The sequence below is a fragment of the Plectrocnemia conspersa genome, unplaced genomic scaffold, assembly GCF_051122295.1.
Source record: "Plectrocnemia conspersa isolate PC_06_02 unplaced genomic scaffold, ASM5112229v1 ptg000001l, whole genome shotgun sequence".
In the NCBI taxonomy this organism is placed as follows: Eukaryota; Metazoa; Arthropoda; class Insecta; order Trichoptera; family Polycentropodidae; genus Plectrocnemia; species Plectrocnemia conspersa.
The window spans coordinates 1,252,500-1,279,771 of record NW_028277165.1 but is presented as its reverse complement, the minus strand read 5'-3'; the positions used below and the strand labels follow the sequence as shown (position 1 = coordinate 1,279,771).

The following is a 27,272-nucleotide window of genomic DNA, read 5'->3' as shown; positions in this document are numbered from 1 at the left end:
CACCAATAATTTATGGCTAAGATCATTCAAGAGAATTGAAAAATATTTATATTAAGGTAATTTCTTAAGCTGCTTTTGTAAACAATCATTTATAATATTAACGACGAAACAGACGCATACAAAACCTTAAAATGATGTAGTGATATTCCAAATTCTGACGCTTTCCCGATACTTTTCTTCGATTGATGAATTGGTCGGATTGAAGTTTATCGACCGTTTGCCAAGTAGTTACCGGAGGGTCAAATGCGCGACTTTCGAATTTAACCGATCGTTTATCTTGTTAACTTCGTAATCACGGAAAGTTTTTTAAATCACGATCGACGCGAACGAAGTGTAGTTCCTATCTTTTTTATTTTCGCAAAAAATATTATTTAATTAAGATATATTATATTTGTTTTAAGTCAGAGTGAAAAGTGATATAAATTAGGAAGTTGTGTGCTTTAGTGATAATTTATTTATTATCGAAGGTTTTGAGAAATCGACATTTTAGCTATTACGTCAGTCAAAAGCGTTATGAATATATCTCCATCTGGATTTGATCGATGCCGCACCTGAGGTGCGTTTTGTTTCGGTGCGGTTAAAGGAATACGTGACAAACGGGCGACCGAATCCAAGGGGCGACAACGAATTAATGTCGCGGCATCAATTTCCCAGCGTGCACTTGAATTCGCGCGCCGCCAAATTTTCGGCCCAAAGCCCTCTAATTGCGGCCATAAATTTAAAGCTGCCCGCCTAATGCTGTTTTGTTAATTAACGCACAATTTCATTGCTTGTTCCAATCGAGAATACCGCAAAAGCCGCGCTACTGAATCGGTACAGTGAGAAAATAAAAAATATTTAATTTAAATATTTATATTAAAAGAAAATTTGAGGGCATCAGATTAATATGGATTAATCATATATATCTTAAAATTCCTCTTTGAAAACAACTGGCGTCGAAATCACAATTGTATCACATCATTAATGTATTTTCAATAAAAGTACACCGTCTTTTACTTCTCCGAATAGTTAACTTTTTTAAGTGTACGTACAAAAAAATTAAAATAAATAAATAATGAACTTAGATTAACTTTATTAAGCAAACTACTTAACTCAAGAAAATACTGACTTATTATCTCATTAATTTATCTCCTGAATTATTTTTTTTATTGAAATTTAGGTTCATATAAAAATTGTTTATAACAATATTATGATTTACAATAAATGAGAAAAAAATGAGGCATACTTAAACCGAATTTGGACTAATAAGAGAGCGCGAAAAACAATGATCCCTTCTCAGAAGTCAAAAATCCACGTCAAAAGCAATAAAATCCAGTCGTCGTCAAATCATATTTTATGCGAAATATTTTAATTAGGCATTAAAAATATCTACTCATAATATTTATCTGATAATTAGTCGTGTTTTTTTGCTGCTCAGTGTTGCCATATAGTGAATTTCTAGTACGCTCAATTATCAAGCGTTTATATGACTTTTTATATCAATATTACGTGTGAGAATCGAATAAAATACATCTAAACCTAATTTTGCCTAATAGGAGAGTGCAAAAAACAAATTATATATATATATATATATTTTTATATATATATATATATATATATATATATATATATATATATATATATATATATATATATATATATATATATATATATATATATATATATATATATATATATATATATATATATATATATATATATATAAACAATACCATGTCCGTTACCACGATATTTATATGTTTTATTTAATTTTAAAGTTCTATACCTCTAAAAAACATCCTTTAATACACAGTTAGTAGCATATAGCGACCAATTGTCGAAAAAATATTTCACCCCTTCAGGGATAATTTAAGAGTATTTAGATGCATTCAATCAGATTATTTTTACGATCTCGGTGGGATAATTTTTAGTAGAGGATCTCTCACTACAGATCTCAGAATCAATTTTGAGCAATAAAGATTCTCTCTACACGTAAATGACGTCTGACTTTCAAAATGCTCGATTTTGTAGGAACGCGTTTAATTTTGAAGATCCGTCAGTTATTTCTGTCCTCTATGACACTTTAGTTCGTATTATTGAATCAGGATTTGGAATGCCTAAAATAACAAATACTCCCACTTATTTACAAGTTCAGACAATGTTATCAATAAGAAGCGCCTTTTTTTTAAGGAGCAGTCAATACATTTTTTTTATATATATGTATATACGATACTAATACCATATACATAAATATCTGTTTAAAGTATTTAGAGACTATATCTTTACTGTTGTCCAATATTATTTTTACAATTTTGTATATATTGAAGCTTTGTTCAAATAAAATTTTCACTCACAAAAAATATCACACAGCGAAACGACATTTTGCAGCACTTTCCATTATATTTATTCTACGTATTTTTATACACACATCACACATCAAAGTGTAGTAAAGTGCTTTTACGCTGTTCTAAATTTAATATTGCAGACTCGTGTGTGAACCGACCTTTACACTTTTTTTTATTATAGCACAGAGTTGTTTAAAAGAAACAACACTGTTGTAAATATCAATTTTTAGTGCAAGCTCGGAATTTTTCATGTTCATTCTCCGAGGAGCCATTTAGTTTTGCAACGGTTGTGTTTTTTTTTTGTTAAGATTACGTATACTATGCTTAGGGTTAAGGTCCTTGCATAAATAAGCGAAATTTATGTACGGCCGTTGATCATTACGGAAACATGAGTTTAGCGTCGTTGTTACGTTGTTTTACGTCATTGCAGTGCGAATATGTGTGTAGTAGTTTTTGCCACTGCGATTGTCCAAATGTATGTACAGTTATGAGGCCCATATGCGGTGGGTGAAGAAAAAATGTCTGGCTGAGAGCTACATTGTAAAAATAAATAGAGTGCAGTTTTTCAGACAACATTTTAATGATATGAGAGGAACAGCATTTTAGAATTTTATAGTATGACTGAAAATATATAATATACATACATACGAGGTGTGATAAAAAATTACGGTGAATAATTTTATCACGACCAAAGTAATAAGCTTAGATCAAATTTGAATTAATCTCCTTCAAAGTACTCTCCATGGCTAGCGATGCACTTATCCCAATCGGGAATGGTGGCAAAACGTTTTCTTTTCAGCACTAAGTCGGACTAAAACATAAAAATTACAATTACATTACAAAGTTTCACTCGGAACTACACTAATCCTAAAAACCGACAAACACAGGGAAAAGTAATCATCGAAGAGGATGAATAATATCATCCGGTCCCCTTTCACCTAATATTTCCATGATTAATTATTTCAGCGTGGGGTTTAAATTATCCGCACGCGAGCCATAAGTGAGCCATAACTAGGGTGTAGGAGATGCAGACGGCAAAAAACAAACTGTGTGGAGTCCGAAACAATTTTCGGGGCACGTGGCGGCGACATGAGCGATATCACCGCTCTTTGTGTGCGGGCCTTAGTTTTTCAGTTGCGGGCAAACGGTTCGCGTGGCAAAAACAAAGCATATGTATATGTGTGTGTAACGTAAGACGTGTCGTCACGCCTTTTTGCTCGGTGCAACTGTTGACGACATCGCGTGCATAAAGACCTTATGGAAACCGTTATTTCGGCGGTTAGATCAGTTGTAATAATGATGCGGTTCAATTTTACTAATACTAGCTGTATCATCTGCCATCAATTTAGAATGCTGTAAAACACAAATTAATTTAAAATACTGAGTAACATAACAGTAGCTATTCTGAATTTTAACCCTTTGATTGCCGAAGTCCGATATGTTGAATTTATCTAATTTTATGAAAATTTCTGGATGCGATGTCATAATTATAGAAAAAGTAGGATTCTTTTTTATAAGCTAATATTTAATCAAGGGGTAAATAATATGTTTCACGAAAAAATATTTTTTTATTAATACAATCCATTGATATTCAGATGGTAATCCTAAAAGGTAAAGCAATCAAAGAGTTATAAAGTATTGCTACGAGTGGGTATTAAAAAGTTCGTAAAACTAAAGAAAGATAGTGTTGGGAATAGATAAAGGCTGAAATAATATACTAGGGGCAAGGAAAATCAATTGGGAGGCAAACTATTAGATTTTAGCCATTGTATGTATCGATGAATATGACGGAGCGTTGTCGTGATGAAACACGATTTATTGCCTTAAGTTATGTGCCATTTTACGTAAATGAAATACAGTAATAAATATTGTTAATTGTTTTTTTTTATATATATTTTACTTAAAAAATATTTTATAAGCAACAAAAATACCTTGAAAACTTTAAAGTCCAATCTGTTTTCATAGCCTTTTGCAGAGCTACAAAATAGGCTGCAAGTCACACAGCATATTTTGTAGCTCTGTTTTTTATATATAGCACATAATTTTATTACTATTTCATAGGCAGGGGGGGAGTCACCGTGCATTTTAATATTGTTTGCGTTAATAACACCATAAAATCTAAAAAAATTGTTATAGACGCCTTATTTAAACTGATGGAAAAACTAAACTAAAATACATATTATACTAAAATTTTGTCTGGACGCTAACTCAGGTTGAATTATTTCTGTCTTAAAAATATCCAGCTAGTTTATGATTAAAATCCAAAATAAATAATTCGAAAAGCTGGTAGAATATTTAATATAAATTCTAAAAAAATTAAGGTACCATTTTAGCTTTTTATAACAATAATTGAGTTTTTGGCACTGTTATATAAAAAAGTAAATATACAGTTTCTGTCTTAAGAAAAAAATCTTGAAGATAGATATAATACAGCTATAGAAAACTAGAAGTTATATTAAATATTCGACTTTAAAAAGCGAAGTTACTTATACTCTACTTAGTAAATTATATATTTTATTACAAAAAAAATATTTTTCCTTAAATATGATTTGTTTATATATACGATTACAAAATGATTAGAGATCTTTTATTAGCTATTTACATTCGAAGGTTATGAAAATTTTGTTATTACGATATAAAATAGTAAACAGTTTTGAGCCACTTGACAGTATATCAGAATAAATAGGCAAAATGCGATTATTTTTCCTATAAAGATAAGATAACTCGTTTTATACGTTAAATTATAAGCGAAATTAAAATCTCTTATTAGTTATATATATTTAAAAAGATTCGCATTTAATTTTTGATAATTTTGAATGAAATGATTGATTTACTTTTGCTTTATCAAAAACTTTATATTTAAAGCTAATATTTTTAGCTCTAGATCATAATAATGGATTTTTAAAGTAGAAAAAGTGAAAAGTGAAATGTTTCACATAAAACAATAAATAGCCGCATTTATTAATGACACAAAAAACGCCTTTTTTTTTTAAAAAGTTCATAAGCTGGAAAATACATTAGAGTTAAAAAAATTGTGTATCATATTTTTTTCAGAAGTTATTAACACAACAAATAGTAAAGATACTTTTGCGCCTTTATGTTGAATTTATAGTATTGCTTAATTTTTTTTTTATTAATAAAAAATTGACTATATTGCCTGCACTCTACACTCTCTGGAAGTTGGCCAAGGTTGGCCAAGGACGGATAATATAGTGGGTTACTTCGATCGAGTTTGGTTCTGCCCGTTCTAAAATCTCTCGGAAGTTGTCCGAGGCTACCGAGAACGGGAGGTAAAGTGGAGGTAATTCAGTCGACTTGGCCAGCTTCGAGCGCTTCCGAACATTGTCGGCAAAATGACCAAAGTCAGAGCTGCTCTTTCGAGCGCGAGCGGTGAGATACTTCCCCTTTCGCTCTCTCGCGTGTTAAGTGACGAGAGTGAGAGAGATAATGCTATGGTGTTTCGCGAACTGAGATAGAACGAATAACTCGGTTCAATTTCGAGCGCTGCATCGTGGTCACGTGGTAAAGTTATAATACCACATGCTTATCGGGGACTTCAACAGACTCTTACTGACATCTTTGAATATTTTAGGGCACCAAAATGAATTAATTATATTTTTGATAGTATATTCTTCTAGCATATATCATTATTATATTTTTTTTCATATAAAATTAAATAATTAAAAAATAATTAGTGGTACTTGATTTTGTTAAAAGAAATCGTTTCGAATATCCTTATGTATTTTCCTAGATCGGTTTATATAAATGTCACACCATAACGAATTCTAATTTAGAATCGATGGCGACAAATTTTAGGATAGTCACAGATGTGGTGTTCGTATTCTGAAGTATCATTTTTATGCCTTATTGCATTTTGTAAAAGCCGACAAAGATATTGCGTAAATTGAATATTTACGAGCGAAAAGTTTTCACTGATATTGTATTGGTGAGTGCCCACACAAACTTTTATAATTATCAGTAGCGTAATTTTAATAATATGACAATTTCAAAATTGCGATTATTTGGCACATTTTCCGATCGCGCGCAAATATGCCGGCTGTACGTGACAGAAGTCGCTGTCCGGACGGCATACGAAATTTGCGACAGTGTGGTCGCTTACTCGAAGTCATAGGTCTCGGCCGACTTCAGTTGTAACTTCAGTTCGAACAACTTTCAGAGAGTGTAGTGCATGCATATGACGTTAAAATATATATGTATATCATTAAACATAAATTAGATACATACCATTAAACATAAAAAAACAGTATAATATAATCATTTTTTTTTATTTATACCAAAAAGAGCATATTACAGTGAATGCAAACCATTTCCTAAATATTTCAAACATATATTTAAATTATTAAAAATAAGTAAAAAATGTTTACAGTTAAATACAAATATGTATCTGGCTGTTTATTTAATATATAATTTATATTTAGGATTGGCAATCATTGATATGGTGCAAATAGCGCTTGCTCATTTTTGCCCAAATAATTTTATTTAGTTAAAAGTAAGACAACCATAATTTTTTTATAAGTTTGCCATAATTTTAGAAACAAAAAATATGCGCACAGTTGGATAGAGGAAAGGAGGAAAGAGCAAACGAATTATTGTATCTAAAAGGCATTTTTTAATATGCAACAACTGCTGTTGGAATAAAATAATACAATGAGGTTTATTTAGCTGCGTAGCATACAATTTTCTATTTTTTATTCATCACTCAGCTGTTTGGCGGCGCTGCACAAAATTTTCAATGCTTTTATAATATAATGAAATATTAAAATATGTAAATAAATAAAAAGTATTATTTTATTTAAATACTATAAAAGGTTTTTAACGTATTGCTAGTATTATTAGGTAAAAATATAAGTTCTTGGAAAAAATCTCTAAAAATTTAAGATTAACAATTAAATGCTAATTTATAATAATGGTTATTTACTATTGTTCAATATCTTAAATTTTCTTATTTTTTTAAGAAGATTTTTTATATTTTATAAGGTGTTGTAAAAATTAAAACCACTATATTTTACAGAACTGAAATTATGTTGTATCAAAGTATTACATCAGAACTTTTACGAAATGGAAATAATACTAGGAAGAAGGTAAAAATGAAATATTAATCGGAGTACTACATAACACAATACGTTCATTAGTGGAATTGAAAAAATAAGCGAATATGATCAAAGAAGAATCTTGAAAAAAACAATTAAAATTCAGAATTCACACAAAGAAACTTTTAAATGTTCAGTTTGCATAAAATTAAACATATTATTTAATCTACCGTTAACTTTTCTGTTATTTCAGTGGCAAAAAAAGTTTAATTTGAATTACTGTCGCAGAAGATTATCTAAAAAAATATTTTTATCATCACAAAAGGTTAATTTTGTATTTTTATCATATATACCATTATATACGCAACCTTTGAATTATTCAGCCGAAGAAAAATATCTTTGAGAATAACATCCCAATCTACCCACACCCAGTACCTTTTTTGGAGTTTATTTATTTTTATTTTTCCTTATTTGAATATTGTCAGCGTTAAGCCGTTTGCTCGGTAATTCGTTCTCCGACGAATAAAGCAAATCCAATCCGAACAATGCTCTTATCCAACGGGGGATGGGGAGTTTTTCGAATTCAAATTTATGTTTATGAAAACTTTTTTCAACCGAAGCCTGATTATCGTCGATAAGCTCATCTGTATTCTGCACGCGAAAGCAACCAAGATACTTATGCTTCGGAGAAATATAAAAAATCGAGACTTCCACATACAAAATGGCTCAAAAAATCGAATGAATGAGCATAAAGCGCTGATTAAATTGTAATAAAAAAAATGTCTAATCTTCAAGCATTAAATTACCATTTTCCTTATTATCTTATACTATTAACGTCACTCAGTCATGTATATCATAGCGATATTTAAGAAACGAGGACGTCAAAACGTTACTAATTGGATTTTATCTAATCTCACAATTTACGCAAAATACATCCATTATTCTGTGTGAGTATGATTTAATGAAGGTAAATATACTATAGTACATATTATGATTATAAATACAACCTATATATGTATATATTCAGAAGAAACCATATATTCAGCACACAAATAAATATATGATATCATCTAATTAGTATAATCAAACAGATACCTCAAAAACGCTTCATAAAAACACTGAAACTATACAATAATTAAAAAATCGTTGTTATAGTTTTTCTTTAAAGGAAGTTAACGTATGACATCCGTCATCCGTATATGATTTATAAGGATCATGATGATTTAACTATAAGTTATTCTTGATTGTCGCTCCGTAGATTTAGCATTATTTATTGGTCCATCAATTAATAATATTGCCAAGTCTAGCAAATTTTAATAAAGTACAAGGGTAGGTCAATAAGTCATTAGAAAATTTAAGAGATGGCGCTAGTAGTACGTTTCTGAAAAGTACCAAGTCAAATTTTTAACCTAATCATAATTTCGAATAATGAAAAAAAGCAAGTTTCGTGAAGTGAATAAATACTTATATTTAAAAGGCTAAGCAGCAAAAAAAATCAAAGCTGAGTTAAACGTAGTTTATGTTATATCTGCACTAAGGTTTAAAACTGTTTATAATTGGATGAATGAGTTTAAACGTGATCGTACATACACAAGTGATGAACATCATTCGGGGCGTCCACTTGAGGTGACTACGCCAGAAATAATCGACAAAATCTATGCTGATCGTCAAGTCAAAGTGAGCAAACTTGTTAAGACCATGAGCATATCTTATGACTAGATTTATATATCGGATTTTAGCAACGAAAAGGTTAAAATTTCTTACTTTTCGCGAAATATCTTGGGAATAAATATTATTATATTTGTGCCTATGCAAATACAGACATTTATCTAATTTATACAAATGTAAATAATTGTATAGTAATTAAGAGCGAATTCGTATTGGTGTCGGAAGATAATTATCACCCGGCGCTAATGATAAAATTAAATATAAATAAAATTGGCATAACTACGAATGAGTTGGAATGCGTGAGCGATCGGAATGATTTCGGATGGTCGTTTGGAAATTGTGTAGATTTTGGTTTATTAAATAATTTACTTTTAGGTATGGACTGGAGCCGAGTTGGCGAGTGCGTTGATGTTAAATCTTCCCTGGCGGCCTTCTATGAGGTTCTTTATAGTGTATTCGACCAGCTCTTTATTCGAAAGCGCCCTCAAGTGCTTAACGTGTCATATCCTAGATGGTTTTCTCATGAGATCATCTCATTGCTAAAAAGAAAGCACGCCTTTTATAAGTTATGGAAGAGATCAGGACATCCATCTGCTCTCGAGGAATTTCGTTCATTAAGAGCACGCGTTAAGTGTTTAATAATTTCCTGTCATCGCAATCATTACAAAAATTGCCAAAAACAAATTATTAATGATCCCAAAGCGTTCTGGAAATTCATTGGCACTAAACGCGCTACTCAGTCGACGTCGAAAGTGATGAACCTCGACGATAAAACATTGGATGGTTCACAAAATATTGCTGACGGTTTTGCGCAATATTTTCGTTCTGTTTTCGAGGAATATTTTTCGACTTCTGCTCAGTCGCTTCCTACTTCATGTTCTTGGTCTTGAGTACTGACTATCAAAGAAACTGAGCACTCAGATCTTAAATACGGATTTAATAAATTAAAGACAGGGCGTTCTTCTGGACCTGATTTAATTCCCGATTTTATTTTGAAGGGTTGCGAAGTCAGTCTCGCTGCTCCTCTAAAATGTATTTATGATCTAATTCTCAAAACATCATCATTTCCTGATCTATGGAAATGCACAAAAGTCACCCCCTATTCATAAAAAGGGTGACAAATTATCTATAAAGAATTATAGACCAGTAGCAGTGTTGTCAGCTCCTGCTAAATTATTTGAAATAATTATTCATAAATATCTCTACAATCACTTTCAGCAAGTTTTATTAGACCAACAGCACGGGTTCCGTCCTGCCCGTTCCACTGTTACTAATCTTCTGTCGTTCACCAAAACGGTGACAACTTCTCTCGATGCCGGAATTCAAGTAGACGTCGTGTATACAGATTTTGAGAAAGCCTTTGACAAAGTTTGTCATACGTTATTATTAAAAAAATTGTCGAACCTCGGTTGCTCAGATAATTTAACTCGGTTATTTTCGAGTTATTTAAGCAATCGTAGACAGTTTGTAACCTATGGTGGCCGATTGTCAAAAGAATATTTTACCCCTTCGGGGGTTCCTCAAGGATCCAATCTGGGACCTCTGCTTTTTGTGTTATTTATTAATGACATAAATACAGCAATTAAAAATTCAAGTTTTCTTCTGTACGCAGATGATTTAAAATTATATAAATGCATTCGATCTGTTGCGGATTCCTTCTCTCTACAAAGTGATTTAGACTCTCTGTGGAGATGGGCTTCCGTTAACCGTCTGCCCTTTAGTGTCGGAAAGTGCCATACTGTGTCATTTTCTCGATCCCGTTCGCCATCAGCTTATTTCTACCATCTCGGTGGTAACATTTTGACTAGAGAAACTTCCATTAAAGATCTCGGAATCACTTTCGAGAGCAAATGGTGGTTCTCTCTACACATACACGACGTCTGTGATAAATCTTCCAAGATGCTCGGCTTTGTTATGAGGAATGCCTTTCACTTTGACGATCCGTCAGTTATTCGCATCCTCTATGACACCTTAGTTCGTAGCATTCTTGAATCGGGATCTATAATTTGGAATCCCCGAATAGCCAAATATTCCCTTTTAGTGGAAAAAATTCAAAAAAGGTATTTAAGATACCTTTACAAAAGGACATTTGGTTATTATCCGTTCTTATATCCCAGCGCCTTTCTTTTAGGAGCGTTGGGATATGATTCGCTGAATTCTCGCAGAAAGCTGTATGTCGCTAAGCATTTTTTCAAACTACTAAAAGGTGCTGTCGACAATCTAGCTATTCTCGAGGAATTCCAGTTTTGGGTTCCGGAACATTTTCGAGAATCACGATCGAGACCTCTTTTGATGGCAGTTAGGGCTAGGACATCCGCACTTGCCGACTCGCCTATAGCTGTGGCCATACGGCTCCTTAATACGCTGGCATTGAAAATTGATTTATTTAATGTTAGCTACGAGGATCTGATCCGGTTTATATCTTTTAATTTTAATATTTTATAATTTTTTTTTGTTATGTTTAAGTATTGTTATATTTATTTATATATATATATACGTTTTTTTATGTTTTATAAATTTATAATTTGCTTTCGACCATCGTGGCGCATTGGGGTAACCTGTTAGGCCACGATGGTCTTAATTTAATCGAAAAAATAAAAATAAAAATTTACAATAATTCCTATTATTTCTTCAGATGACGTTGGATTCGAAATTTTTTACTGTAGTAGCAAAAGCTGATATATTGAATTTCAGTAACTAAAGAGTTGATTATTGATTAGTTGCTTCTCGTGAAAAATAGTATTAATTCTTAAAGCAAATTTAATATTATTTTTTTTTATGATGAATTTGGATTCGATAATTTTAATATAAGTAATTAAAACTTATGTATCGGACTATGGCAACCAAAGAGTTAATATACAAATACAAAGTAAAACAAAATAGATATGATCTTTCGGAAGTGCGTTTAAGAAAATAAATGCCTTGAAAGTTATGTTTTGTTATGAAAAACTTTATACAAGTATAACTAAAAAAGTCTTAAAAAATAACATATCTAGATCCGACGTAAAATGTTTCATATACATTGAGGCAAATGTTTTGAATTACATAGAAAAGCTGCTTATCCAAGATTTTACTATTTAAGTCTGATGTGTCAAGTATTTTTTTTGCTTCATATTTGTAATACATATTTTTTATGTATAATACACATCAAAGCTTAAAATAAGGTAAGATAAATAGATGTGCTCTATGGAAAGTTATTTTTTAATAATAAATGTACTTTTGTGCTTTCAGTTTATGTTTAACTGAGATTCAATTTACAATTCTCATCATACAAATTGAATGTAAATGGTTTCGTCATTAGAATTACGCACTAAATTAGACAAGTAAATGTTCAGATCAAAGAAATATCTCCCGGAAAGATATATTATGTATGGACATAGGGATAGATTGTGTACCCTTGTCGCCCAAAGACGCTCTCAGTCCACACAAGGGTCGCGCAATTCCCAGCATTCACAAACGACAATTGGTCAGATGAATCCTCTGAACGAGAGTAGTGGAGAAGAGAGAAGAGACGGGGTGTTTGCGAACGCATTGTTTGAGTTTCGCCGACACAGTGGGTAAGCGCAGACAAAACACTCGGACGTTGAACCAGGGACCTAACGCTACGCTGCGGTCGCTCACCTGTAATGAATGACCCCTATGACGAGTGCCGTGAATCATCACGACGAGAGCAGGTGCTACGACCCGAAAATGTTATCAATACATATCCAAATATGAAATGAAAACTACTTCTTGTGAAGCAGTAATTTTTTATTATAGCCCGTGCAATACACTTGACAGCCCCTGAGACGTCATAAATCACTTGGAAAGTGTGACGACTCGAGTGTTAATTTTCTTTTTATCCCGTGGAAAATTCACCATCGATAATCCCGAGCGACGTGTGCGTTTGACAGCTTTCCTGCTGCAAATGTGAATGGATGGCGTCACGGTAATGAAGTGTCCCGCTGGGACTGGGATACGATTGTTTCCCTGGGACACTGGGAATTACGACTCGAGACAATGGCCACGAGAGTAATCAAACGGGGCGACACGCATTTTTGCGTCGCGGAATTCGTGTACTTCAACGGAAACGCAGTGATCAACCTCTCAAGTGACTTTATTGGGTCTTTGAAGGATTAATGGGAAGGTTTTGAAGCTATGCATAATATGCGGGCTTATAAGGATTAATAGTCAAAAGGTACGAGGGAGATACATAGATATATATATTTTAAATCGGACCAAGATCGCTTAGAAGTAGAAGGGAGCGTTCGAGCACTGACGTCTTGTCCGCGACGATCAAGAATTACGGACGCAATTCTCTAGAGTGTTAGTTCGCGGATAAAAATTGCGGGTATTCAATGAATTGTACCCCAACGCTCATATCAAAATAAAAATAAGATTATTTATTTATAAATCTTATTAATTTATTTAGCTAATATAGCTCATTGTCATTACATTACGGAAATTTATAAAATTTAATATATATATATAATTAATTTATTTAAAAAATAAATCAATTAGTTTCGTGAGACTTTTAGTAAGTCCTACTAGGTTAATTCTGTCGCAGCGGTTAGGGGTGGTCCTGAGATATTTATATAAAAATACCTTTAATATATATTTATGTTTATTTCCGTTTTCAATGCGAGTACTTTTGAAACAGTTTGTTTTACGCAGATTAAATAAATCAATAATCCACGATTAATTTCGTCGCAACGATTACGAGTGGTCCTGACATATTTTTATAAAAATACGTTTCATCTATATATTTCTGTAGATAATGCAAATACTTTTAAAATACGCCAATGAAAAATAAACATTCTTAAAAAGCCCAAATGACGCAAATAAATAAATTAGTTTTGTGCTACTCTTATAAGTCCACAGTTTGTCTGCATTTCGATATTACACTATGTTTTAAAAATATGATAGCTATCTTTACCAATATTACTATGGACTTCTAATATAAAAGGGCTGATCAAAGTATATTCAAACCAAATTTTGGTCAATAGGAGAGCGCAAAAACAATTATCACTTCTCAGAAGGCAAAAATTCACGTTAAAAGCAATAAAATCGTGTCGGTGCCGTCGCAGTGGGAACGCTCGGTAACGAGCGTTCCCACTGCGACGGCGACGGCACGATTTTATTGCTTTTGACGTGGATTTTTGACTTCTGAGAAGTGATAATTGTTTTTTGCGCTCTCCTATTGGTCAAAATTTGGTTTAGATGTGCTTTATTAGATTGTCACTTTTAATATTGCTATAGAAAGTCTTAATGTAAAGCTAGATTATGGCACGATTTTATTGCTTTTGACCTGCACTGGAAATTCACTCTATGTCAACACTGAGCAGCAAACGACTAATATTATAAGTAAATATTTTTAATGCCTAATTAAAATATTTCGCATAAAATATGATATAAGAAAATGAGGCCCGGAATCACTGTTTTTCCAGGGTCCGGATTCACTCTCAGCGGCCCTGGTCCTGTCATATTTTCTATATTAAACTATGTTTATTCTATATATTGCATTATTTTTGAGAAGATATGGACTCAAGTTCATATAATAAAATAGAATGGTCTTCATAAAATAGAGAAATTAAAAATAACGATTAATTTACACATTCTAACGGTGAAGGTTAAGTTTTGGCATGAGAGTAATTTTATGGTAAGAGTTAAAAGTGGACTCACCATTAGTAATGGATACTATAAGGTAACATATCAATTGCAGCATACGTACAATATGGATGTGGTACTGACCTGAAATAAAATGAAACAAATTTGTTGAAAAATAATTTAATAAATAAAAGCAATAAATATTTATCTTATTTTTTAGTATTACATCAATGTATAATAAAATACAATAATGATATAAATAAAAAAAATATAATTACAAAAATGTGGCTAATATGGATGTTAATATGATATGGAAAAAAATATAAAAATAGTATAGATAGTAAAATAAAAAGTCAATATAATTTTAAAACAATATCGATACAACACAAAATCGTGATTTAATTATTATGTTAAAAATGCTTTAAAGAAAGGAGATGAATCATACAAAATATTTCAAGTAAAAAAATTAAACGAGTTGAATATAAAGTCTTAAATGAAAAATGTAAAACATACCAACAATGTAGAAATATGGCAGTCAAAGCATTAAGAACAGCTAAAAAACGTTATGAAAAGTTGATAGATGAAATAAAAGATGTGGAATACAATAAAAATTTAATTAATTCTACTAAGAGAAACGACATAATAAATATCGAGATTGAGGGAAATATGTATAAAGATCCGAAAAAATAAATACATACTATAATACATTGAGAGTATAGAAAAGATTGTGAATTCAATACCTCAGTTTAATAATTTAGTACAATACAATAATGAAACTATAACTACTCATTATTTTTCAAAACATTCTATATGAACAACAATCGCGATTCAGAGACAAAATTTTCACTGGGACTGTATTATAAGTAGTTATAAATAATTGGTTGTTAGCCAAGGACTAAACAAACAAAATCGTTAGATTTCAAGAGAGCTTTCAAAACAATAAACAAAAGAATAATGTTGTTAAAATTAATAAAATTAGAGAATATCGGTTTAAATTAAATATTTTTAAGATGGTTTAATAATTATTTATAAAAAAGAAAGCAAAAACTTATTCGTATTCCAAAGAGAAAATAATATCTCACGGTGTATCACAGGGGTCTAAATTGGGACCTTTGCTGTTTATATTATATATTAATGATATAATTAATAATATAAAAAATGTAAATATGTTTTTGGACGACACATTATTATATTGCAGAAGTAATAATGTTAAAAAAATTGTAGATAATTTGAATAATAAATTAATATTAATAATATAATTATATGTATATTATGTATTATATGTTTGTTTAGTTAAAATTGGCTTAGTGTAAAAATATCTGTATTAGCTAAATAAATTAATAAAATAAAATAAATAAATAAATAATCGCATTTAAAAAGATGATTAATATCTTTTTTAATAATTTGAAAATTTTTTAATGGGTACGAAATTAGTAGTAAATACAATAAATAATATTATTTTTTTGCTCATTTAATTACACAAATTATTTTTAGCGATTCTGTTGTAATATATATATTAATATTTTTTTATTTTTTATTACTTAATCTTCCGTTGTAACCTGACAGACGTAAGCAACTGCGTAAGTCATTCAGATATAATGAATACTTACAAGTAAGTATTAACCACCAAAGTCTGAGAATCGGTGACATCTATATTAATAATTATATTTAATATAATTTATAGTTAGTTGGGGCCGATTTTTTTTAATAAAAGCGCATTTCTTATAAATAAAAATTCGAGTGCTGCTGCAGGGGATTGAACCCGCAACCTCAGAGTTATTTGTCTGAGACGTTATAGACTACACTATTCCGTCCTTAATATAGTTTAAATATAAAATAAATGTTATGAAATATTTGTATTTATTTATATTTTAAGTGATAAGTAAGACACATGTTTTTTCTTTAGTGGCAAAAAAGGATTTTATTATACTTTCGAGAGAAAGCTGTTAATAAAGCTTTTCTGTCCAACTGTTGCATAAATAAACTGACTCACGACATATGCTATTACCCTTTGTTAGGTTATATTATTAACTTTCAGTAAATAAGATTTTTTTACCCCATTTCGTACAACAAAGACGAATTCAGCTGACAAAAGACGCCAGGCGCCCTAAAAGGAATAAAAAATATTATCAAGTTTCAACTTGGCGCTATTGTCCTTCATCCCATTGATAGTTCAGCGCATTTTAAAATGCTCCCGGAGCCATTTTAAGTAGCTTTTATTAGACATTCGAGAGTTTTCCTCACCGGTGCAAAGGCACTCGAGCAATTTTCAGAAGTTTTCCGTACAATTAAAGTGATCCTCGATCCTTAATAATACCTTAGTACCTACTCGCTCGGTCCACGTTAATCTCGGGAGAGATAAAAAGCAACGGAGATTGTTTAAAACAGGTGTCATGATATTAAACAAAAGGGCAATCCTCCGCTCGGCCATCAAACGGAACGACCCGAACGCTGCGCACCTTAAACTTTTCGCAACTTTTTATAGTCAAACTTTGGCGCATCGCTCAATTTTGAATCTTGAAAGTATAATGAAGCCATTGAGGAGGTGAGCAGGCCGTTTATTTGCTTCGTTTGCCGAATGTACGTGTGCGAAATGGAAATTTTAGTAAGTTTTCGGGGTTGCGACCTCTCTCGGGAGTTCGTCATTTTATAGGGTGTTTGTGCTTTCAAGTTATCTTATTCTGGAATCTCTGGAATAATTGACATAATAAAACACTCTGAGAGCACCGCTCTTGAAGAAGCAAGTGGTACAAATAATAAGTTTATTTAATATGTACCTTAAAAATATGTTAAATATTTATATCATTAAAATAATAAAAACAATAACTAATATCTTGCAGTCTTCTTTATATCTTTATTGCTATAAATTGATATTTAGATATAGATACGCTATGTCTTAAAGCACGAGTTAACTCTTGACGACTCAAAGGTGAATAAGCTAGACCAAAACTCACGATTGAAGTGGAAAGTCCTAATATTTAAGATAAGCGATTTGCGTGAATATTAAACGACGTAGTCTTATTTGAATACCATAACCAATAATATTTGAGGTTGAATACCCAATATTTTTTATGTAAATATAATTCACAAATTATATTTTTTATAGCATAATGTGCAAAATGAGATTTAATAATAATTGTTTTTGATAAAAAACATATTTGTCACTGATTTACAGACTGTATCCCACTACTTAATAGCGTATACCTCATTGTAACGCATTGGTCCAATGCATGTCATATTACAACTATAGATTTAAATGCTATCTCTTGAATAATAGACTTACAAATGAAATAATTTTATTATGGTCGCTTTCTGATTTATAATGCTAATAACTGGAATCACCGTTTTTGTAGGTTATGACAAATAATATAAATCTTTACGCCAGTTTCTGTTTAAAATATTGCTTTATTTTGATATTTTACATTAAAAACCGTGTTAAGCCAACAATAAATATCTATTTTAAAAGTGTTAATTGCGTCATATTGATAGTCTTCTTTGTATTTGAATTTTTTTCTGGCGGACATCTTAAATGCCGCTGTTTGTGTTACAAAACGACTGTTAAACAACAATACGATTTTATCTTTACGTCTGCTTCTGTTCAAAAGTTTTAAAAGCGTCTATTGCACTGGAATGTAAATATTAGCATATTGTAATAAAAAATTAATGGTTTTTATATTTTATGTGCGAATTGTTGATAAGTAATATAATTCATTCGTAGTTTAAAATAATGCTTTATTTTGTATTTTGCATTAACAACAAAAAATATTTGTTTTAAAAGCGTTAATTGCATTATATTGATAGTCCATTGTTTTAGAAATTCTTTTCTAGTAGATATATCAAAAGCAAAAAATGTTAATAAGCAAAAATATGTTGAAAGTTGAGCTGAACAGAGATGTGCTGACGTACGATTACGTGCTACTGCAAAACGAAAGACACAATTATAAACCATACTCTTGTTAAACTACTATTTTTTTGTAATGTTGAAATATGCTAACATTGTAGTTTTAATATAAAAGTATTATTTTATGTATATACAGTGACATTAGTGAACGCGCTGCGTGGCTTTTACGCAATTATTTTTGATTGCGTTGGAGCCTAACATATATATAGTGATTATTGGTTGATAAAATAAGATAGAAACTACTATATTATGACATATTAAAATGAAATGATCTTAATTAGGTTATACTCGGTTATAACCTTTAAACTGGTTTGACTTATACTCGAATGTACATATTTTTTATTCAAGAATCGATATCAAAATATTGTAGTACCTATATTAAATATATTAGAATATGGCCTAGATTATAAAACTACGGCTTAGGCTTATCGTTTTTATCAGATGCTATTTAATTCTCTAAAAAAATTTTGGAAAACTATAATAAAAAATAAATGAGGCCACGATCACATAATATATAATGATATAGACATTTAATGGAATACGAATAAATTTATAGACAGATAACATTTACAAATACATAATATATTAGAGACATGAAATATAAAAAAGAGGTATTTTTAACTAAAAATATATAAGATAAAATAATAAAAAAATGTTAATCTGAAATGATACGTTCTTTGAAGAGTTGCAGTGAATATTTAATCGTAGCTTAGGAGCTTCTTGTATTATATTACTGTACCATGTTCATGTACCTAGAAAATGCTGAAATAAAGTGATATAAAATTGTCGGACGAAATAAAATTTTTGTGTAATTTAATTCATTAACGTTTTTGAATAGCCCTCCTGGTGGTGAAGTTCTCCGAGGAGACTCTCTTGGTTTCGCAAAGTGGATTAAAATTGCGGAAAGTTTCGTCGTTTCTCATTACGTTTTTTTTTGCGGACGACAATTTGCGGAGACGAGGGCAATATACAATATAAATATACAGTATTAGGTTAATTTAGAAAATAAATAGATAAATCGCGCAGGAAATTTTCAGAAATTAATTAAACTCAGTGCTACTTGAAAAAATATACATATATTGCATATATTTTTAAAATTGAATGTAGATTCGTTTGCGATTCTGTCAAAAATGATAACAAGTTTTAATGGAGTTAAAAAGTGATAAGAAACGTGTTAAAATGTTTGAAATTCACGGTTGTAGGTACTAAGTACACGGCTGTATATTCGTATAATTTTTGCTTGAGAATAACGTGGCACAAATTGGACGAAGGTATTAGTTTCGTGTTTTTCCAATAATAACTTAACCACTTATGACTCAATGTCAAATAAACACGTCACGTATCACGCCGCGTAGTTTTACTGCCACATTCCTGATAATTGCCTGATGGTGTTTCACTACTCGCAAGTTAATTTGAAATGATAGTAAGAATCATATTAAGACAGTGGTTATAAAACATTTATATAACCACTTAAACGCCTGCAACACCGGTGCGTCATTAATTTTTAAAACAAGTTGACAAATTATTTGCAAATTATATTTTTTTAAATTATTAGCTTAATTTATCAGTAAACCAAGTATTTTATATTTATTTTTAGAAGGAGATACTGACCCGTAAAAAGAAATAATAAGTGACCCACTAAAAAATGTTTCTTGCTAACGACTTATTTCGGTAGATTTTTTACTTTTTTCTATGTTTTTTTGTCGAAACTATATTTTTTCTTCTTTGATGTTGCTATTTAAAAAAAATATATCAAGCATTTAAATTTGGTTACTAATATATTTTAAAACTTTTTTTATTTCTTTAATTTTTTCTCTAAGATTGCTTTTGTCGAAATAACGATTTTTTAATATCCGCCATTTTTAAGTATGTATGGCAGATTATTTTAACTAATAAACTTTTTCGAGATATTGAAAAGATCTATTTTTATAATAGGATTCATGACAATATATGAGCAAAAATTTGTTTTAAAATGGCAGCTATTCCAAAGCTAGTAAAGAGGTATAAAAAAAGTATTAAGTAAAAATTAAAGTAAAATAAAAATTTAATTTGATTTTAACAGTTTTTCGTAAAATTTGTAGGGTTTTAAGGACATGATAATTGACGTGGATATCGTCATAAAACTATATTATATATTTAAAGAAAAAAGCATAACTAAGTTAAAATAAATTAAGGGAATATAAAAAAGGTTAAAATAAAAAACTTTGTTTAATACAATTTTAGAGAATATTGAAATTAAAATAAAAAATCTATTTTTACACACTTTTATATACAGAATGTTTAATACTAACATATTTCACGTTGACAAATTAACGGATAGTTAACCCAACTGACAGTAACTATAATATATTAACAATACTCGGAAAGCTTCTCCACTTAATAAATATATAATAATTGCTTGTTAGCAATTTACTTTAAATCAGGGGTCGGAAACCTACGACCAACCGATATAAATTATTCAGCCCGTTGTCTCCCAAGTAAATTATTTGTTATCTACTAGGCCTGTGACACCACAGAAAGGATTTCCAATGCGATATTTATATTAAATACAAAAGTTTATATAATTAAACAAACATATTGTTTTTTAGTTTCAAGAAACAAAAAGTTAAAAATATATATTAAATAATAAACATGCCGCTGAAAAATATTTTCATATATCAAGTGACAGATTGTAAGTAGAAATTCACAAAAAAATCCTTTCAGGATTTTTTAAGAATAAATTAGTATTATTAGTAAAAGAATGTGATATGAAAAGGACAATAAGACGAAACAATTTTGCTGGATGTTTTTTTTATTAAACTAATATATTATCAGAAGCAAATATGGATAGATATAGTATAGCTAAACAATAAAACAATAGGATAGCATTGTGTTTTAATTATTGTTATCATTTTCAATTTGAAATTAGTACATTAATCTGTCAAAGAATTTACCCTGAAAAGCTATTACGGCCAATCTAAGGGATGGAAACCATAGCCCAATTTCAATTTTCACCCTGGATTAAATTAAACGCATTCGCAGTGTCCGATCCCTCGTCGTCCCGCTTTTGACGCGAATGATTTATAGTATTAAAAGTGGTTTAATGTGTATCTTGGGCGCTCGGGCAACTTTTCTTTTGTTCCGAGCCGAGCCGAGAGCTCGGTAATGAAATAGAAACTTGGGCATTCATGAAACTTAATAAGTACTGTCTGTACCGCTGTTGTTGTTGTACACTACTCTACTCGGCTGCATTCGCCTTGTTATTATATATACACCACTTATATACGTAGATTCGTTTGTACAATACAACCGCCGATACAATGCACGCACCGCTGTAATTTCATATTGCGAAAATTTCGATTGTTATGTCTGGTGTGAATCATAACCCGACTTGTATATGACCGGTTATTACGCTAATATTAAGTTTGATCGATATCGACGAAATCTTCTTACACAAAAAAATAGTTAATAAATTCACACATCTCATTTTATGTATGCTTCCAAGAACATATGTCTTTCAATGTCGAATATGACATTATCTTTTAGCGAACTCCTTTTGTCGATTAGTTAATTAAACATTTTATTTGAATGGTAATGCTGCAATTATTTGCTATAATGCGCAATCATGTAATGAAGTTAAAAAAATATATAAAAGATTTTTACTATAATTTATACTTTTTTTCTTGAATAACTAATTTTATTATTTTCAAAGATATATTTGAAATTTTATACATTATTTCCTTTCTTAGATACAAAAATTAATAAAAGCAGTTTTATAAGTAAAGTTCTGCACTTAATTAGTTTTGATTTAATTATTTATTAAAACATAACAAATAGTAGCTGTATGAATGTTAAAAATACACTAAATCAAAAAATATGTTCTGCGCTGAAACTTTGAAAATCTAATACATTAAAAATATTTAAAAACTATTAAAAATAATAAGTTTTTGCATCAAGTTAAACTCTATTAGTTTTTCCATTAGTAAACGTTTTATTAAGTGGCAAAAAATAATAAGAATTGTTGCGAAAATTCAATTCACACACAAATTTCATATGAAACTTAGTGTTTTTAGATATATATGGTTATATAATTATAATTCAGATCGATCATCATAGATTAGGCTTTCTTAGGTTTTCTAAATCTCACGGATGGATAGTATAATTAAAGTCAAGTTATGTCGTACAATAACGGTATATGAGCTTCATAAGCTCATATATTAGGAATATTATAAATTATTTATGCATAAAAACTAAAAATAAAATTAAAATCAACATTGTGCACTAAGCTTTGTATATATATTTAATTTATCAAAATTTAAATTTATTAAATCTAATAGAGTTTCAACATTTACTAAAGTTTTTTCGTAAAAAATTTAACAAAGTGGCAAAAAAAATAATTGAATAAATATTAAAATTAAAATTAAAACAAAAGAATAAATTTTTGTTTTATTGAAATGACCAAAATTTAAATCTATTAGTCTTTTTGTTAGCAACAGATTTTTATAAAGAGATAAAAATAAGTGTTGCAAATTTCAAATCTAATAAATTTAATGAAATATAATTGTTTTTTTTTTAAGTGTTTTTATATAATAACGAAAAAATTAAATTTATTGTTTATTTAATTTAATTAAATATTCCATTATAACCTAACATACGTAAGCCCAATGCGTTACAACGGGATAACTATGTAGCAACTGAGTAAGTGAATCCGATATATTGAATACCTACAAGTAAGTATTAATCACCAGACTGAAAGTCTGGAAATCAGTGACATTTATATTATTAATTATGAATTATTTATGTAATATAATTTAAAATCAAAAGATGCCGGTTTTTTTATATTAGCGCATTTTTTATTAATAAAAATTCAAGTGCCACTGCTGGGGTTTGAGCCCGCGACCTTAGAGTTACTAGTCTGAGACGCTACGGTCTACGCTATTCCGTTCTTAAATGTTCAAAAACTACATGTTTTGCACTAAATCTTTGCAATGTAAATTTTTTTATTAACAACAGGAAATTAAAAAGTCAATATACGAGAAATATTACAATATTAATTGATATTTTTAATTACTTGAATGTAAACGTTGATAATTAAACTTAATTCAGATCAATTTAAATACGTACAGATAAAATTCACTATACCATAATATTTATTATTATCAAAAATATATTTTAATTTACTTGGTACATTCACAATAAAAGAAAATTAGCTAACAGTTGTATAATTTCTTGCTCTGCTTATATTAAATCAACATTAAATAATAACGACAAAACCATAAACGAAATGGTTAACTAAAAACTTTGTCATAAGTAAATTAATTGCTAATTGTACAAAGTGGTCTACAGCCAGATCGCTCGAATTTGAACAAATATTGTGATTCATAATAATCTGTTGAAATTCATGGGTATTATCATCAATTGTAACATGTACATTATTTATTTATTTTTTATGATCAAAGAGACGTTGAACTCATTGGTTCAATGGTATCTATTTATACTATACACGATGGAAGTAATATAATGATTAAAATAAGTAAAAGTTCACCATCGATAATGCAAAATAGTAAAAGAAAGTGGAATAAGTAATATTTAATCAGGAGAATGTTGTCGGTACGGTTTTTAAAGGGTTAAACATCCAATAAATCCGGCGGCTGGATTCTTGCGGAGTCTGGTGGAATTTCTCAGCTTATCGATTCCCGGGATTCGGACGCGCGGCTCGGGATCAACCAGTGTCAAAGGTGAAACGATGGTTGGCATCAATTTGCGGTATGCGAAGCTATTTGATCCAATATGGCATGGCGGGCTATACGATGCGAATGAGGGACGAGGGTGGAAAAAATCAGGCGCGAAGGGTTAAGCCGGATTACGGGTTAAGCGCGCCGACCGCACTCGGAATGTTGAGAGGTGTTTTCGCAGAGAAATGGCGTGTTATAGACTGGATACTTTCGAGTTGCGTGTACGTAAGTCGAGAGTAAATTTCCAGTGATTATTCTACTTATAATATTCCTCTTCCCTGTGAATCTTGCCAGCTTTTATCACGAAGCAGCAATTTTATATAGATACTTCGCCATGAATTTAAAATAATATATAAAGAATTTACATTTACTTAAATTATACTCTTAGAGAAAGATTTGAAAGACTGTTTATATAGATGTACTTAAAATATATAGCATCGCTTAATTACAATTTCTTTTAAATTATTAAAAATTGGAACATACTTTAGCGTATTAAGAAGCAATTGTAATCATAAGTTATTAAGGTCGCGTTTAATTAAAGTCAAGTACTTATTGACGATGAAACTGAGAATCACAATGAAGCAGCACTTATCCAAAATATATGTATAATTTACTTAAGGATTAATTAAAGGATGCTTGTGGTGGTTTCTCCGAAGTTTTATCTATACATCATAGAAATTTCAAATCCAGCCTTCTTCACCGCGCTTGCATTTAATATCCTACGTTTTCAGACGTCTTGCAGTATTGCATTGTCGGCGTAGCGCAAGGCGAAATTGTTTCATCTCATGTCGCGTGTTTGTGTTTGGATGTTTATGCTATGTAATAGTTTATCCAGAAAGTGGAGAAACACTCAAAATGAATTAACCCGTCGGGAATTTGCCTATAAAAGCACAAATAGAATTTCTATCACCCCATTTTTAGAATACATCTAACATAAACATAGACCCGATCGACTATGAATAACTAGATATTTCAAATATTCTCCTCTCCATAGATACAAGATCGTACCAAGTCCTTCTTGTGATTTTCTATTTGCAATATTTGAATATTTCCGATTTGTTCATCGTCCAAATATGCTATTTTAAAAGCAATGATATATTGTTGTTTGTATATTTAATCAGAAAAGCAACGGTAGAAAAATAATACAATTTCCTTTCCGGCGAAAACGCAATCAATGCTTATAAAACTTTTGTGAAAAAATGCATTTAAAAAAATTATCGTTTCGCAAACAGACGCATAAATACTAAGGCAAACCAATTTTAAAGCTATTTTTACTCAAACTATATGAAAGAAATACACTTTTCAAAGTCTAGCTTCTAAAATCTCGCAAATCTGAGAGAATTATTTTAATTGAAATATTATAGATTAAGAGTTAGTTCGACCTTTGAAACGTCTGAGAGAATAATAGAAAAAATAATAGCCATTGAGCAAATAGTAAGAAAGGAGTTTCGTATACAACAGACTAGCGATATGACGCTAAAATTTTATTTACGGTGCAAACAAAATCAAAGCTTTTGTGAAAAAAAATGCATTTAAAAAAAATTATCGTTTCAAAATTGCTTCAGAAAACCGTTTTTCAAGTAGGTTTTACGACTATTTAAAAGCAATATACTTTTGAAAAGATAGATTTTAAAATCACGTGAATCAGCAAATAATCAAGAAGAAAATTATTTTTATAACAAAATATAAGCCAGGACGCCGCCGTATAAAAAACCTTTTAAATCTGTTTTTAATTTAAAAACATACTAGAGTTCAACTTTGAACTATCCACTAAATAGTCACAGACAATTCTAAAAATAAATGAACTCAAGCTTTGAAACGTCTGAGAGATTTCACCACTTAATAAAAAAAACTAAAGAATTTTATATATATATATATATATATATATATATATATATATATATATTTGCGAAAAGAATCCAAAACAACAGACTAGCGATATGACATTAAAATTTCATTTGCACCCCAATTAAAGCTTAAGAACACGATTACCTGTATTTTAAGATAGTTAAAATAACTAAGAAATGCGTTCATTAAAAATAACCAAATTTTTGCAAACACACAAAAAAAGTAATAAAAACCATTTTCATAAGCAGGTAGAGCAACCTAAAATATTTACGCTTATCATTTAATTCCAGTGTTAGAGTGCGTTTTTATTATAATATAACATAAAAGCGAAGATTCCTAATATCATTTTCTAGTAATATATAAGCCCGAATCTTGCTGTTGAAGAATAACTTCCTTCTTATTTTTCGAGTTTATAATATAAACAAAATAGCTCATGTAAATCGACACACGTCAAGAGTTAACTATCTCTATTCAATGGCATAAAAATATCGAAATTTAAGCGTGTCCCCAAATAGAGATCAAGAATAATCGACTTGCGATATGACGCTAAAATTTTATTTACGGCGCAAATACTTATTTTATTAAATATTATTATTACTATTTCAAAATATCCATTAGATAAGCGTTATTTTAAGTTAACCAACCGTGTTTTTAAAGCAAAAACTACGAATCTTTTTTCCATTTCAGTGCAAATACAATTAATTAAAATTGTAATATATCAAAAAAATGCGGTATTTAAAGACAAACAACAGTTTCGCAAACATACATGAAAATTACAGAGTAACCTGGTTTTTTGAGCAGGTAGCGAAACCTACAAATCCTAACATTGTCTGATTACGCAAACTATTGGAATGCAATGCAATGCACTTAATAACATATAAAACAGTCTAATAAGATAGTATTTGATAAGAATGATAAATAGTTCTAAAAACTACATAAAAGTAATATTAATTTTGCCACTAAGTACCTTTGTGCGTTTTTACCGATCTTTTGAAAAATCAAACACATTGGTTAATCTACATTTTACGTAAGCAATCAGACTGCTAAATTAAGTATTTGCAGAGATATACTATTTTATATTTATAGTATACATACATATATATGTTTTTCTTATATATTTATATTGTATAAGAATTAAATAAATAAATAGCTTTATACTCAATAAAACAAAACAATACAA

At 30.0% G+C, this 27,272-nt stretch overlaps 1 protein-coding gene and 2 long non-coding RNA genes across 6 annotated transcripts in view; all 3 read right to left on the bottom strand.

Annotated features, from left to right (window-relative positions):
* LOC148238309 (fasciclin-3-like) overlaps window positions 1–27,272 on the bottom strand; it is a 256,136-nt gene that overhangs the window by 59,221 nt on the left and 169,643 nt on the right. The gene's annotated exons all lie outside the window — the stretch shown is intronic.
* Window positions 1–27,272, bottom strand: part of LOC148238310 (uncharacterized) — a 144,257-nt gene that overhangs the window by 10,779 nt on the left and 106,206 nt on the right. The window contains exon 8 of the long non-coding RNA XR_015808939.1: window positions 14,705–14,773. This is a non-coding gene — a long non-coding RNA (uncharacterized LOC148238310). The remainder of the gene's footprint in view (window positions 1–14,704; window positions 14,774–27,272) is intronic.
* On the bottom strand, window positions 7,822–13,379 carry LOC148238311 (uncharacterized). Its single transcript, XR_015808935.1, has 2 exons — window positions 11,656–13,379; window positions 7,822–9,204 (listed from the first exon to the last, which is right to left on the bottom strand). It is a non-coding gene; the product is annotated as an uncharacterized LOC148238311 (long non-coding RNA).